Raw genomic sequence first — 16,606 nt, forward strand, 5'->3', positions numbered from 1 at the left:
GTTGCTGCAGATCCATAAAAACTTCAAGAGGACAAAACCATGGAGGTCGGTGGCCAAGAGACAACAACATCAAAAGCCCTGGATGAAGCCAAGCACGACAGGTGAAGGGAAACAACTGAAAGAACAGAAGGAGGGAGAGGGATGGATGAGGGCATGGGCTGGAAAAAGAGAGCGGCTTCCGACCGAAGCAAAATCCCCAACCTGCTGCTGGAACCTCCCACGTGCACCAGGCACTTGTGAATACTAATCAGAGCTGAAGAAATATCAAACAATTAGGAAGGAAAGTCTCTTGGCAGGGCTTCTCCTGGAGACGTCGGACTGGTTTTGTTTATGAGCGAGAGGAAGTGGTAACCGCTCCTGTTTGTTCTTCTGAAGAAAAGAGAAAAGCCTCAGTGTTTTAATTCCTCCGCTGAGAACCCTGGAGATTTGGCCTCAGATGGATCCAAACGGCTGATCCAGATTCACCCTCAGCCTTTTGTTGCAAGAAAATATTTTAGTCATTTTTCTCCCTCCCCCTTCTGCGTGGGGAAGGAAAGCAGAGGAGGATACAAAGCAGGCGGTTTTGTTTGCTGAACATATCAGTGAGAAGAGAGTGCCAAAGGACCACAGCGCACAGCTCCCAGCACACCCAGGTGTCTTTGTGGGCCAGATGAACACCTCAGAACCTCCTTTGCCTTAGGAAAGCACACAAGTGAACACAGTGAGCTAGATAAGTTCCCCCACAAGGCAATGGAAGGCAGAGTGCCAAGGGGTGCCCAGCACAGGGCTCCCATCGCTGCCATGCAGAGCAGAACATGGCCACTCATTGACTTGAGGGTACAGCTTCCAGCTGTTGGTGGCTTTTAGAGCATCCCAGCTCAGCAGCCGTGCCCCCAGGCAGCCCTCCTGCAGCCACCATGGGCAAGCTGTGATACTCACAGCACAAAAAGCCCAGAGTTTTTGGGAAGCAGTGCAGTACCCAAATGCATTCACCATGGAAACCCGGCTCCAGGCTGGTAGCCCCGGTGGAATCTGCCATTGGCTCCAGCTATGGAGGAGGCAGCCTGGACAGTAAAATCTTTCAATGTGAATGGTGCCGACCAAGCAGTCTGGAACTGATCTGGAAGTGCTTTTTGAGGCAGCCAAACACGCTGCTTTATCCTGTAATTATTCACCCGCTTCCAGACAGCACAATGTGGAAATGCTGAGCCAGTCAGCACTCCCAGCCCTTCTTCACCTGAGGAAGTCAGGCCATAGAAGTTAGGGACAGCAGAGCAGCAGCCTTCCTAATGTATTTTTCAGGGGGAAAGCAACATGTCAAACCCTCCCAAGTCTAGGAGTGCTGGAGGTGGGGGCCTGCTCAGTGCACGCTCAAGAGGACACCAAAGGAATGGCTCTGCTGAAGCTTTTCAGACAAACCTATTACACGTGGACACATGTGTAATATGTGTGTATTAATATGTAATATGTGTGTACAATTGATGTACACATCAATTGATTTTGGCTGAAGCCAGATCCACAGAGATCACACTTACAGCCCCCTCAAGTCTGCTCGCTCCCCAGCCCCATCCTGCGCTGCCATCATACCCCGTGAATTTGGCTGCCACAAAAACCTGGGGAAAGGAAGCAGAGACGTGGGCCTTGCACCTTGATGTTGGGATCTGCAGACAGTGAACAAACTCGTGAGGGATTCAGTTCAGGTCCCAAAGCACCACCCAGCACCGGGTCAGCCACCAGCCCAGCACTCCCTGGGAGCCACTGTGCCTGAGCCAGCACGGGGCACGACGATGCTCCCAGGCCTACCCAACCTCCCTCTTCTCCTGCACTGCAACAAGCCGTTTGCCACCTCTTCTCTGCCTGCAACCACATCCAAACCCGACTGCCAGAACAGCTTCGCAGCACTTCGGGGAGCAAGAGGGCAGACACCCAAAGCGCTGCGATCCCCCCCGCGGCTCCGAGCCCGAGGACAGCAGAGTCCGCCACCGGCGGAGCCACAGCGCCACCAAGCGGCGAAACCGCAGCGCCACCCGGCGGCCGGGGCCACAGCGCCTCCTAGCGGTCACCGCTGCTCTGCACCCGCTCGCATCGCCCGGCAGGTCTCGGGCTGCGGCCCGGTGTTCTGCAGCTTGGAGAAGGGCATCGTTGGCATTTGCAGGGAGCAGACTGGCACGGCGACACGAGGTTCGCGGGTATTTCTTTTCCCTTTCATGTAATTACCCGTCTCTCCGTTGCTTTGCCAGTGAGCATCTCAGAAGACAGCAAGGCTCCTCCTGCAGCTCTGTGCTCTTGCACCAACCCGTGCTCCTCACAGGCAGTCAAGGGCTCCCACCTCTTCACAGCAGAAGTGGAAAAGAACAGACCAAGAGTGCTCCAGGGATGTTCTCCAGATGCTCAGGCACAGGGCAGGGACTGCCCTGCTGGGACCCATGTCCAGCCCCTCCCTGAATCTGGGCATTCATCACCTGAATCTGCAGCAGCAGCAGCTCCTTGCAAAGCTAACAGCTGTGCCTCAGCAGTAGCAGCACCAAACTTCCCAATCAAAGCCAAGAGGAGATACCTGATGAAGAGAAACAGAGAGAAATCCTCCCATCTGTCACACCCAAAGCACCGATGAGCATCAGAAAGAGTTACTTACTCTTAACTTCCGTTTTATTCGTTTGGACTTCTGTTAAGGGAAGGGGAGCAGAAGCGTTTGTTGTGAACAGAGCTTCAGTTTTATCCAAAACAGATTTCTAAGGTGCACTTCTAAACACATTTCTTTTCTGCCCTTCCCTCGCCATGGTCACAGTTGCATTTTGCAACCACAGCATCCTTTCCACAGCCACTCTTTCACTATCTGAAGCACCCAAAATGCACTGGCGACCTAAACCTACACAGATCCCTGCAGATCATTATTCCAGGTAAACACACACTCACACACACACCCCACTTATTCTCTATGCTCCATTCCTCCCAGTCCATCCTAGAAGCCACACCACAGCTTACAACACACGAGGACGCCCACTTTGGTCCTCGCAGCCCCAACAGACAGCCACGGAGGCACAGCTGAGGACACTGGAGCCCAGCAGCCCACACTCAGAGCCATTCAGCCGGAAGGAACTGTAGAATTCGGGTTTTTTTTCCTTAGCTTTGAGCAGAAATCCGGCAGCCCTTGTCAAACCAGCGCCCATCGCCGGGCGCACAGCGCGGCTCTGCCCAACGCCGCCGCCAGGTGGCAGCGCGGCCCCGGTCGACCCCGTTGTGCCGCTCCGCCCGGGGACGGATCCTGAACGACGGCAGCTGGGAAAGGCTCAGTTATCTCCGCCGCAAGGAGTCGTTAGCAGACCGGAGAGAGCGATGGGATTTCGCGACTTAACGTCTGTGAGTTTTCACTGCTTGCAAGTGGAGGTAAGGCTCTCTGGAGGGAGATCCCAGTTAAGCCTTCCTGCAGTTCCCAGGGAGCGCAATACCAGACAGAACCGACAGCCATCGAGACACGCGGCGTCTCAGGAGAGCGACACCCCAGGGGCAAGCAGGGCTTGGTGCATCGCTGGTTATACAAGTGGAGAGAGCAGCCAAGCCGATAGTGGAGATCCTCGTTTACAGTTCGCCTCTCAAACAGCTGAAGGTAGCAAAACAAAGGCAGAAGTACCAGCCTGGCCCCTTATTGCACAAGCTGTTAGAGAGCCAAGCTGCATTACAGTTGTTTGGGGTGGAGTCTCCGCCTTGCTTTACCCCAAGGAGCTCTGGTCTCAAGCTGCTGTGCTACCAACAAAAGGAAATATGTGATATCATTCCCCCTCCCTGTAGTTCAGGGACAGAAAGCCAAAGGACTCGTTGCAAGGAGATAAACTCAAGTGCTTGGTACATTCAGATGCTCATTGGGAAAGCCACAACCACAAGGCTCTGGGAAGAGATAGAGCTACATAACAGCCCCAGTCAGATGCCAACAGAGGAATTGGGAACATCTGAGCTGGGAGCATCCCAGCTCTGCTCAGATAGCTGGGTGCGTGCAGTGCAAAGTGAGCATGAGCCAGATGCCTCTTCAGGTTTGCATTTGCCTTCTCCATCCATACTGAAAAGCATCCAGCTGGCAGAGCTGCCTCTGGGGAGGACGCACCACATCCTCTCCTGTATTTGCATTCAGCTGGAAGAACAGCATCCTTACATCTCCTGCTTCCCTTCATCCACACGGGTGGAGAAAACCTCTCAGCTGCTGCAGAACACACAGCTGCACTGCCCCGAATGGACACCAGCACAGACCTCACACTCCCACCAGCCTGTATCAGACTTTTGGCCTGGCTGAATACCAACAACACATGAGCTCTAACTCAAAACAGAAGCGTACTTCAAGAAGCTTGTCACAACAACAACTTTCCCTTTGTTCATCACATTTCTCAGCCGCGTTTCTCCCACACCAAAGCTCACTACAGGAAAACACGTGACAGAAAGCAGTCTAGGCAGGGTGAACCACAGCATTATCTCAAGAAAGCCATTTCTGCTCCGTAACCCAGAAATAAATGGGATCCACCTCAGCTCAAAGCAATAGAGCACCTGCAGGCTTATAACCTGTGCAGTAAACAGGGATTGAAGGGGAACATCCTCCCCAAAGCACACGGGAACCATGAAAGTTATGTTCTATCAGCGGGTTGGTCTCAGAGGAAAGCCAAAACAAGACCACTGCATTCCCCTCTTGGCAATGGGCAGCACAGAAGGCTGGACCAGGGCCCAAGCAAAGGACCATGAGGGATGGCACAGGAGTCTGAGGTGCTTTGGGGCACAGAGCCCCAGGAAATGCTCTCCAGGACAGCAGGAGAAGCCCCTCTCCACCAGCACAACAGTCACCAGCACAACCAGAATCCCTGCGTTAATTCCCCACCTCCAGCTCCTCCTGCACAGCCCCTTGGGCACATCTCAGCATCCTGCTGAGGTCACTGCCGACACAAACCCGCCCAAAGGAAAAATAAAGATACACACCAAAGGCCTGGCATCGTTTTCCAGCGTTCCCCTGCCTTCTCCAAAGTGGATTTGCTGTTTCAAGGAGGCTCACAGCTCACCTCCCTGCTCTCGCTCCCCCCCTTGAGATGAGCCCCACACTGTTCCCAATAAGCCTCACAAGTGGCAGCACCCCCCACAGCTCTCACCACCCTCTATGACACACTTACAAGCACAGCAAGCCAGCAGGGTTCCCCCTTTCCAGGGAAAGGAAGAGAAACCTGCCTGCAGGATGCTGTGCTCCCACTGCTTTGTCCATTATCCTGCAGCAACCTCAGAAAGAAAGCATGAGATTTCAGGCTCAGACAGTGCTAAAAAGATAACTGAAGTAGGAGATGAAAGCCATGTCAGCTTTCCAAAGCAAACCTCTATCTACTCCACTGCTCCTGAGTAGTAGGTAACTAGATTTCGCCTCCTTTCCCAAAAATGTAGGAAAAAAAAAAATCTTAAAAAAAAGAAGGAAATCAAATCCTTGACTCACCTCAGACCAGCAGGACATTCCCACACGTGTGTATGGACGGGGTCTTCTCCCAAAGTGCTGCAACGCTGAGAAATAGTAGCCCAAAAAGGAGAGGTGTCTGCAGGCTGGGCTGCAACTGCAGCTTTCTACATCTGCAAGTCAGGTGATCTCAAACACCAAAGGCAGTTGCACGAGCTGAGGAAAAGCTGCCACGCTGGCTGAGTGATGCCAAAAGAAATAATCCAGCAGGTTTAGAGGAGCAGGTGTCTGTGGCCACCCGGCAGCAGCACGCATTTCCAGCTACAGGCAGAAGGGTGCATCCAAAACCCACGGCAGTCCATGAGGGCTCCAGGCACGATATCCCAGCAGACAGAAGAAGTCTCAAGATAAATCCTCCTTGCTTGGCCAAGGGGGAAAAAGTCCCAAACCCACACACGGTCAGGCTGATTGTGCCTTCTCTCTTCCAGGTACAAAGGACACTCCAACAGCCATCACATCCATCTGCCCATCAGCGACGGCAGGTACCAAAACCTGCAGAGAAACATGTGTCAGGATGAAGGAACAGCAGTGACCTGCAGCAGGTCTGACACACAAGAAACAACAACCCAGCTACAAAGAGGACAATTCCTTGGCAGGACAACACGGCCAAGCACCCTGCGGTGGGGCAGGGAGCAGAATTGCCCCACTGCAAGGATGCCCTGATGAAATGAGCACGGAAGCAGCTGTGCTGAACCCTTCTGTGGGTCTGCAGACCCCACTGCCCCTTGGCAGGGGACCCAGCATCATCCTCCCTCAAAAACAAACAGAAGTCACTGGAACGCCGTCACTGCAGCACACAGGATTCCTTAGGAGGGGTTTTGATTTAGCACTTGTCTGATGGCTCCACGCTCCCAAGCACTGCAGCATGCACAGCACTTTATGGGGATACACTGGGACTGCCCCGCTTCGTTAGGGCGCTGCTGCTCTCCAGCACAAAGTCCGTATTTGTTTCCCTGCAGGGGTGGAAATAAAGGGGGTTTTGTATTTTCTTCCTCTTCTCTTTGCAGGCTGGAGTGAGTTTATTTGACACTCCGGCACTCTTTGTGTGCTGAGTGCCCGGGGATAAATGCTACCCTTAAGAGTTACTTGGCGTTAGACAGAGGGACCCTCTTCAGAGGAGAATGGGGGTTTGTTGGGATGGGGCGGGGGGGCACAGGGGAGGGGGCCTCTGAAGAGTGCCTAATGCAGCCCTCATAGAAGGGTCTCTGTCCTGGGCCACAATAGAGTGAATTCTTAAAGATACCGGGAGCTGAAAGGAAGGAAGGAACTTTCCTCCCTTTAAAAAGGATTTTTGGGAACAATTGAAGAAGCTATAGAAAAGGGATCATTATTTCCCATCCAGGCTGTTGAACTGGAAGCCCTCCCTCCCCCTCAGCTGGGCAGATGTGATGTTTGCCATTGGGACACACAGGACCTGGGGCCACCCATCACCACCCGGTTCCTTTTTTCCAAGGGAGCTGTGATGCCACTGCAGCTTGGCTGATGAGCTCCAGGTAATTCTACTCACAGCAAAATTCAGTGTTTGCATCAAATGCTTGTATGCCAAACACTTCCAGTGCCCACATCCAGCTCTTGATGCCCTCTGTGTCTGAGCAGGATGCTTAGTGCACACACCCGCAGGTTGCACTGCAGCACAACCCAAATGTGGCTGCTTTTCCACCCCAAAATTAGCCCTGCTCATCACTGTCCCCCCAGAGGGGGGCACCGTGCCCTCCTTCACGTGCAGGAAAGAGGAGATGCTGGCACCATGTGCTCCAAATAAAGCATATGTTACAAAGCTGCAGCTGGCCACAAAGCAGGGCTGATGGAGAACAACCCCCCCCTGCAAGCAAGACCTGCCCATAGTCACCAGGCTTTCCTGCTGTTCATTGAGGTGCCAGCACTCAGCCACAGGCTCTGCCGGGGAGCTCCCAGGAGCAGCCAAGCAGTGTTTTCCTGTCTTGGAAACACAGACAAGTCATTGCCAGCTTCATTCCTGGAGCTTATTTCCCACCAATAGGCATTTGGGCACGGAGCTCTGAATGAGCCAGGCTGCCTCTTGGTGTCAGCAGCACCCAGGTGCTGCTCCTCTCCCTCCCAGAGGTGCTGCCTACCCAGGGATGAGCCAACCCCAGCACTGAGCTCATCAGCATGGGAAGATGAGCAGAAGAGTTCCACCTGCCAAAAAGCAGTATTTAACACATATCCCAAAGGAATGTTCCCTGCAGCACTCTCCCAACCCAAAGCCTCCATGCAGTAGCGCACACCACGCAGCAACCTGCTGTCACAGTGCATTAGAGGTTGTCTTAGACCGAGTTCCACTGAAAGCTATCACTGGGCATTGCCTTCTGTGAGAGCACTGGCAGTTCTGCTGCAGCTATACCAGACCACTGACAGCTCCAGGGGCAAGAAGCAAGAACAAAACCACAGCAAGAAGGGCCTTCAGAGAGCCTGTCCCGATTTGAAACCCACCCTGAGCTCCATTTCTGCAGGAAAGCTCCATAACTACCCAGGGAATCAAACATTTACTTCAAGGCTTGGGTTTTAGCCCTCCAACTGCATTGCCTGCCACCACAGGAGGGAAAACCCAGCAGGAAAAGCAGAGAAAACAAAGCCCTAAAAGCAGAGCAGGACACAAGCCACACAAAACCCAGCTCCATCCCCAGGGGCTAATATGGTAACGCCCCGTAAACCCTAATCCTGTGTTAAGAGTTCTCATCAAAACCCAACCGTATTTACTACCTCCTTTAAGTCCCTAATAAAAGGGTTTTCCTGCAGTGTTTACACTAACAGAGGGGACTTTACGCCAGCATTTGCCCCTTTTATTATTTTAAATTCATCTTTCTGATGAAATAAGCCACTCTGAACAAGGCTGCCCTTTGTAATGCCATTATAACTTTCTGGCCGGCCTCGGTAACTGGCAAAGCACCCTGCTTTCCTTACCCTCCCTTTTGTTGCTTTTCCCTTCTACTGGAAGGTCAAACAGCAGAGCCCCCAGCAGCTGCATTGTGCTGCTGCCTTACCCCCCCATTGTCTGGGATCTGAGACATCTGATCTCCCCACACTGAAGGCACTAGGATCACTGGAAGTCTGGATGCTCTCCTGGATAGAAGAGACCATCTCAAACCCTCTGGTAAAGATGAGCCAATTGCTGTTAGGAAACACCCATCCCACCGAGGGGAAGCAATGCTCCTATATGAAGTGTATTTGAAACCAAACACAAGAGGAATGCATGCCCATGTCCAGCCTTCAGAGCACCTCAGAGCCCAGGCTCCTATGTTTCATTGCTGTTCTTCACTACATTCACAGGCCTTGGTCCCAATGTCCTCTGAGCCCTCGCTGTTCTGCAGCCCACAGAGCCGCACTGCACTGAAGCACTCAGGTACAGGTGAGCTGCTCTAAATACCGAACCCACAGCTTAATTTATAGCTGCTTACATCCCCTGCAAGTGTTTGTGACCACCAATCCTCTCCGGCTCAGGGCAGCTCTCTTCTCCCATACACAAAGGGTGAAGCTGCCTTCCCCAGAGCTCAGGCTGCAGGGTGAACCTGGGGGACTTGGCCCTAGCAAAGCCCAGGAGATTCATGCTTTAAACCATTTAGGTCACTTCCACCATGGCCTCTACCTCCCCATTGCTGCAGGTAAGAAGGTCTGAGCCAGCAAATCAGTGCTGGCAACACTGCAGCTGCAGCACCAACATCCCAATCAGCACCAACCCCACCTGAACCCACAGGTGGCTGCCAGCAGCACAACACATCCCATGCCCAGCAGCTTCCTCCTCATGCCCCTACCTTGCAGAGACTCAACTCCTGCAGCACAGCCCTCCCTGCTCAGGAGACACCATGTAGGGAATGTCCATGGCTCTAACGGTAGCTATAACTTCCCCCTGCCAATGAAGACGTGGATTGCATTTCTCTTCACACATGCTATGCTTGTGTGGCTTCACACTTTGGGTTACAGGCCCTCTTCTCATCAAGAAGTTATTTCCCTGTTGTCAGAGGGCTGCTAAGGTTCAACCATTCAAAAGCACCCCAGGAAAGGTTCCTGCCAACCCACGGAATGAAACCTGAGGGGTTGGTTTAGAGATCTGCAGCAAACAAGCAGCACAATAGGAAAGACAAGTCCAAGCAGTACTAGCACCAAAGCCTTTGAGAAAGGAGAGCCCAAGCATTGCAACACCCCCTGTGCCCCACACTGCCACCCCATGAGCACAGGTGTGACCCCACATCTGTGGGAGGATGGAGGCATGCAGATTTTCCCACCCATCCATAATTTTACATGGTGGCTTTGGGACACCAATGATCTCATCACCTGTCTGACAGCACAGAACGAACTGGGGAGGAGGAAGGCACCCTCACCTCTAAGCTGAAAGCTGCCCTTCTAAAAGCAGGCAGCATTTCCCCATGCCTGAGTCACTACTCAGCAGCTCCCCTCTCCCCCCTGCTTCCACCCCACCAGCTGGGACTGTGATTATAAAAAGATGTCTCAATTAGCAGGAGAGCAGAGCAATTCCTCCCATCTCAAAACCCTTCAGAGGAAATGCATTCCAATCCAGCAGAGAGCAACACTAACAATGTCCGGGCAATAAAAGCTCCTCTTGTTTATATCAAAGTAACCTCAAAAATCCTCTCCCCAAACATATCCCTCGCCCTCCATACAGATCAGTGGGCTCCAACAGGAAGGGCTGGCGTTGTCCTCAGTGCACTGCATCCCCAGGAGCAGACAGCACTAATTTGTGTGTTATTGGTTGCAGGTCTAGACCCGTGTGGTCTTTTTGTTGTAGTGAGCAAGAGAAGGGACTCATTCATGTTTTTTTTTTCCAGCGTTCACACAAAAGTGCTCTTGTGCATCACAGATACCTCGCATCACCCACCCTCATCAAGCGTCCCCAGTTCCATGTATACAGCACGAGAAGGTGGGGAGAGCTCTGGGTCCCCAATAGAGGGGAGGAAGGGGGAATTGAGGCTCCTCAGGGCCTCCCTTCACCCCAGCCAGGCACCTGCCCGCAGCCCCTCTGTAGCATAGAGCCTTTCTACAGAGGCTCTCCCAAGGGTGGGAAAGGGAGAAGTCATAAGATAAAAACTATAAAATCTTTTAAAAACATTAAAAAAAAAAAAAAAAAGAAGAGATAATACCTTCGTGGTTTTTCTTACAGAGATCCTTGCCAGCCCAGCCCCTTGGCTCCCAGCCTCGGAGCATCCCCCAGCCGCAGACCCCAAAGCCACCCGGACACAAAGGCGGCTGAGCCAGGGCCGGAGCCCATCGGAGGGGCAGCGGGCACCGCGAGGAGATGCCCGGGAACCCCCCGACACCCCACTCTCCCCTCCCCCGACCCCAAGCGAGGAGCCTACCTCAGCGGGCCGCCTCCCAGCCGCCGCATCACCCCACCACCATCATCCGCGCTCCCATCTCCCGGAGGGGACGATCCCGAGATGCTCGAGGGGGGAGATGCGAGTGGAGGGGGGGAATCGGTCCGGCATCGCTACCGCTCCGTGCCCAAACAGAGCCCGCACCACCGCGCCCAGAGATGCTCCGACTGCGGCGTTTGGGCCATTTCCCCGCTTATAAAGCCCCGCTGGCGGCGGGCGGGCGGGCGGTGCGGCTTCACGGGACTTGTAGTTCCTCCCCCGGGCCGGGAGCCGCCTCCCCCCGTTCCTCCCTCCCTCCGTCTATGCGTGCGTCCGGGGAGGGGGGGGGGGGGGGTGGAACCGCGTTCCGTCCCCTGGCGGATCCATCCCATAAACTGCGGGTCAATGAGTAACGCCGGCGAGCTCTCAGCACCGAGAGTGATCGTTTCAATTGTCCCGTGTATTAGTTATTGTTTAGTTTAATGATTGGCCCAATTATTAATTTAAATTAATGATTAACCCGTCTGTGGGATGAATGAGCAATTAACTGTACTGTTGACGTGCGGGCTGATTTAAGGCCCATCCTTGTGAGCGTGCTCCATGCAGGCAAAGCCTGCCCTGTATGCCCTCATGGGACTGATCCTTCCCCACGCATCTCCCCTCTGCTCTGTGCTCCCCCCCCTCAACCACTTTTACTTCAGTCCCCGTTTTTGTACAGGAAAATACCCCAAAGGAGACCTCAAGAAGGCAGGTGGCAATGGGAGGACAAACAGCTTTGCACAGCCCCTTTGCAGACTGATTTTAGGCAAAGGAGAGGGTGAAGAGTACAGAAGGTGTTGGCTGGGGGGGGGGGGGGTGACCAAAAGCTCCCCCAAATCCCATTAGGCTTGATCTGGGTGAGCCATCTCCCAGCCAGTGGCTGCACAGGGGCTGGGAGCCAACGTCCCACCTGCACTGCAAAGGGCTGCATCCTCTGCTGCAGGAGGGAAACCACAGCAGTGAAACCGCAGGAGTGTTGTAGGACAAGTGAGCAAGGGGCTGAGGGAGAAAGAGGGCGAGAAAAGGGAGGGGGAAAACCTCCTGGCAGGTTTTCAGGGCCCAAAGCTGGAGTGGAAATGCTTCCCTTCCCTTAATTGCTTGGAGACCAGATGAATTTCTTGAAGAAACCGCAGCTGAAATGCTGCACAAATCACATTGTTGTGCTTGTGTTGGCTGCGTTCTGAGGGAGGCAAAAGGTCATCGTTTATGGTATATTAAAAGGAAAATATATATAAATTTTAATGCTGTGGAGGAGGGGTTGTGCTGCTTTTTCATCCTCGCATTCTCTAAATTAAAACCTGTTTGGCAAGCAGCGGAGTGCAACCAGCAGCAAGGAGCAGTGCTGGGAAAAGCTCCTATGCGTGGCACTGCAGCAGCCCCTGCAGCCCCCAGGTGTCCCTTCCTGTTGCCCTGCTCAGCCCTGCTCATGGGGCAGCCCTGGTCCTATATGCACAGAAAGACAGAGTCAGAACTGGAGCAAAGTAACATCCAGCTGGGCAGGACGTGCTGGGAGCACTTCATATGGTGCCCACAGGCAGGATGAGTGCCCAACGTCCTCTGGAGTCCATGAGAAGGCTTCTCAACTGGAGCTGTGTCTTTGAAGGGCCAACATCAGCAGGAAGACCAAGAGCTTGGTGGCACAGAACCACCTGCTCAGATGGCTCTGGATTTCTTCAGGCAAGTTACCATTTTGGTAGCTTCATTGGGAAGCTTTGCTTCCTTTTCTGCTGTTGTTGCCTCCAGAAGCATGCGTACAGGACACACGATGCACTGAAATAGGGTGAAGCACTGGAATAGAGCAGTATGCTGTAACAGGGCAAAGCACTGTAGCAGGGCGATGCACTGTGACAGAGTGATGCACTCTAATGGAGCAATGCACTGTAAAACATGGGCAAGGCTCTGCTCACAGCCCACCCAGCTCCATGCAGCTCTGAGCACAGGGCTGGCACAGAGGTGAGCAACTTGCTTGCAGCAGAGCTTGGCTTTGATTTATTGGAGGATCCCAACTCCAGTTTTACAAGAGCGTGAAGTAAGGGCAAAAGGTTTGGGAGATGCTGAATGCTGTGTGTGCTGCTGCCAGGTGAGCCAGCACCCAGCAGGGCTGGAGCATGAAACGGGGCCCTGCGTGCCTGTGATCCTGCAAACACAAAGACATTGTTTTATGGGAGAGCCACCACCTCCCCTTCCCAGCTCCTTGTGAGAGGACAGCATTCCTGCCCCGCATTCCTCAGCAGCTGCTGGGATGGGGAGGGGAGAAGGGAGCGAAGCCTTGAGGTTTAATTAGAACAGTGCCCTGCACGGGTGGTGTGGGCAGGGAGTGGAGTCACCATAGAGAGAGATAAAATGCTGCAGGTCAGGGAATGAGGATCATTACATGAGAGCCTGCAGGCTTCAGAATGTCAGCCAGATGTTCCCAAGTCACAGCAGACCAGTGCTTTCCCAGCTGAAAGCATCCTTTATCCTTGCAGGGCACCTGAGGAAGGAGGGAGGGGTTTGGCCCCACAGCTGCAGAACGTGGATCAGTGCAACCTGCAGCCTCCAGCCATGGGGCTCAGAGTTGTTTGTGAGAGCTTTTAAGAGCAGGAAATCCTCTGTGCAGATGGGGAGAGGAGGGATTTTGGCTGGGGATGCATGTGGTGCTCTGTGCTCTCAGCCTGGCTTTGGGGCTGCAGCACAACAGGGCTGACAGAGCACCAGCATCACATGGGGAGGGCGGTTAGAGATGGGCACAGCATGGATTAAATGAAGGGGAAATGGGAAGGGAGGTGTGGGAATGAGCTCCCATCAGACACGCGCTCTGAAACCTCTGCAAGTCCTCTGCCCTCCAGATACCCTCCCCACATGGGCTAAGTATATAGTGATATATTGAAATATGGGAACAAAAAGCTTTTTATTTCATTCGCCGAGAGTGCCAAATGTCTGTGAGGGCCAATAAAGAGCTTTTGCTCCAGGGAACGGCGAGCTGCATTTCAGGTAAAACAAAAACAACCTGAATCGTTGCCCAAAACTTGAACCAACCCCAAAGTTCAAGAAATAAAATAAAATAAAATAAAACAACTTGAGGTTTTGTAACAAAGTGCTGTGACGTGGGTTTGGTTTTCTCCCTGTTTCTGGGTGACCACAAGAGGAGCATCAATGGGTTCTGTGCACAGAGCTGCGAGGGAGAGGGGGAAAATCATTGCTGATAGCAAACGTGGATGTCTGGGAAATGAAGGAGCCATTGGAAGAGGGAGCGATGCCAGAGCAGCTGCTGTGAGTTCTGCACATTCAACATCCCTTCCACCTCCAAGAAAGGCTGTGGGACAAAGGACACAGCCGTCACCTGTTTGCACAGTGACAAAGCCCAGGCAGGGAAGAGCTGTTTAAATGCTGTTCCCAAGGGCACGCAGCAGCCCTGTGGCACAGTGATCCTCCAGCTCCCACCTGGGCATCCCAACACAGGGACGGTGAGGGTCTGATTGACCCCAACAACCTCAGCTCCCAAATGCCCCCCTATGGAAGTGATGGGAGGGTCTGGGTGGAACACGAGACCAAATCCGCACAGGGAGTGGGGCAAAGAACACCAACCCATGCGATGCTGACCCCGTGCCAGTGTATCTATGGGCTGAGTTTTATATTTAATTTAATTTATAAGACCTTTAAGGCTGAAATGCTGTTAGAAGTACATTGCGCTCTCTGCCACAGAAATTCGTGATTTGAGCTCGAAAAGGTGACTCACTGAACATCCATTATAACGAGGAATAAAACCACACACACACACTGAGCGAGATTTTCAAGGAGCCCCGTGATTTAGTGTCTCTTTCTTTCTCTCCCCACACTTTTTGCCTCCTGCACAAGGATCTATTGAGAAGCTGCAGAACAAACGTTCCCTTATGCAGCTCCAAAAAAGTCTCCGTCAGTTTGTCTGAGACAGCTGCCTCCAAGCACGCTATGGTTACTCATTAACCAGGTCTCCCAGGGCAAGGGGAAGAAGGAGTAAACTTAATAGACCCTAAACCAGTGGCAAAATAATAATAATAGTAATAAAGAAAATAAATAAATCAGGTGTCCTAGAAAAGGAAAGGGAGAAAACAGGTGGCACCGGGAGCACCTCAGTGGGAGACACAGAGGGTCCTGTGGGGATGGGCAGCCAGAGAGCAGCCCAAAGGGACCAGCAGCACCAGGAGCAAATGCATGGGGACAAAGGAGTGAGAGCATTAAAGGGAAAGAGAAGAAAGAGAGGGGACAGAGAGGCACTTGTGCTCCACGGTGCTTTATGTGCTCCGAGTGCTGGGGGAGGATTACTTCATTGCCCGTCTTTGCTCCCCAGTGGCTGGGTGCCTTCTCTCCTCCTTACAGGCTTTGCATGAGAATGAGTGGCTGCTGGGGACCGGGGGATGCTGGGGATGTGGGGCTGCTTGGGGACATGGAGCTGCTAGAGTTGGCACGCACTCTCCAGTTGTCCCCATGCTCCAACATCTTCATGCTGTATCCCAAAGATGGAACATCCTAGGGGTGGGTTCTGCCTTGCCCAGGTGAGATCTTTCTGCCCATCACCATCTCCCCCAGCCCTGCTCTGCTGAAAGCACAGTGTCCTTGGGATATTTGCACCCAGGGATGCACCTTGCAGCCTCGTTTCCCCCAGCTCCCACTGTCTGGGGAGGCAGCCAAGCGAACCCAACCAGCCACACATTCCTGTGGGCATGGCACCATGGCAGGGCAGGACAGGGAGAGTGCAGAGCATTGCTGTGACCAGGGCTGCTCCATCCTCTGCATGTGGCAAAGGGAACTGCGAGATCCTGACGGGAGCAGTAATTAGAGTTGCAATAAAACACCGAATATAGCTGCAAAGAGTGGCAGTAAATCAGCCCCTCCTGCCATTCACTGCCTGGACCGGGGAGCCTCGGTCAACACCAGCATTAATTCCCTGGGCTTTATTTGCCATACGTGCTCTCCCTGGAGATAAGAGGAAGGCAATTGACTGTAATTATCTCCCTGTATTTTGTCATGTGATATATTTTTTTTTTTTCCTCTCTCCCCAAAACAATTAAGGGATTGCAGTAAAAGGAATGGGGTGGGGATGGAGCAGTGCCAATCGCTCTTCTACAGCACTCAGCCCAGCACCCAGACCTGCACCCCTCACCCCTATACGTGAACCCTTATCTCCTGCATCATCTCCCACCCAGGGCTGCCCATCAGCAAGGATGCGCCCGGTCCATCTTGGACCACGAGGCCAGGATCTGCCAACAGCTGCAGAGGAAGGAGAGGAGAAGGCTGCTGTGGTTCTGCGATTCGGCTCTTCCCAGGCAGCTCAGCTGGTGCGCCGGCGAAGCAGGTTCCTGACGATGAGATTTTTGTGAAATGCTAAACATCTGGAGCTCAGCCTCACAAGGCCGCCTTTGTGCAGCTGGTAAACTATCTGCCATAAAACAGCACTTGTTTCTGAGAGCTTCGAGGAGAGGGGGAGGGAGAAAGAAAAAGAGAGAAGCCACCCCCGTGGAGGAGGAACCTCGGCCACTTCTCTGCTCTCACCGGCGTTTTCCACGCTGCCCAGGGTGTGGGCAGAATGCTGTGGCCAAGACGCTGCCAAACCCCATCCCCTGGCCCTTAACCCTTGGCAAAGCACAACTCGTAGCACACGTTGCTGGGTTGCACTTAGGGTGCTGAGCTCCCACAGCACCGCCCCATAGGAAAAATGAGCGCACGCAACCGGGAGATGTCGTGACCAGCAGGACACGAAGGGCTGATGGCTTCTAGGAGATGGTGGCACTTCTCAGAGCACCTTCAGTCACCTGCTGAGAGAGAACTA

Source organism: Tetrao urogallus (assembly GCF_951394365.1).
Source record: "Tetrao urogallus genome assembly, chromosome: 18".
NCBI classification, from domain to species: domain Eukaryota; kingdom Metazoa; phylum Chordata; class Aves; order Galliformes; family Phasianidae; genus Tetrao; species Tetrao urogallus.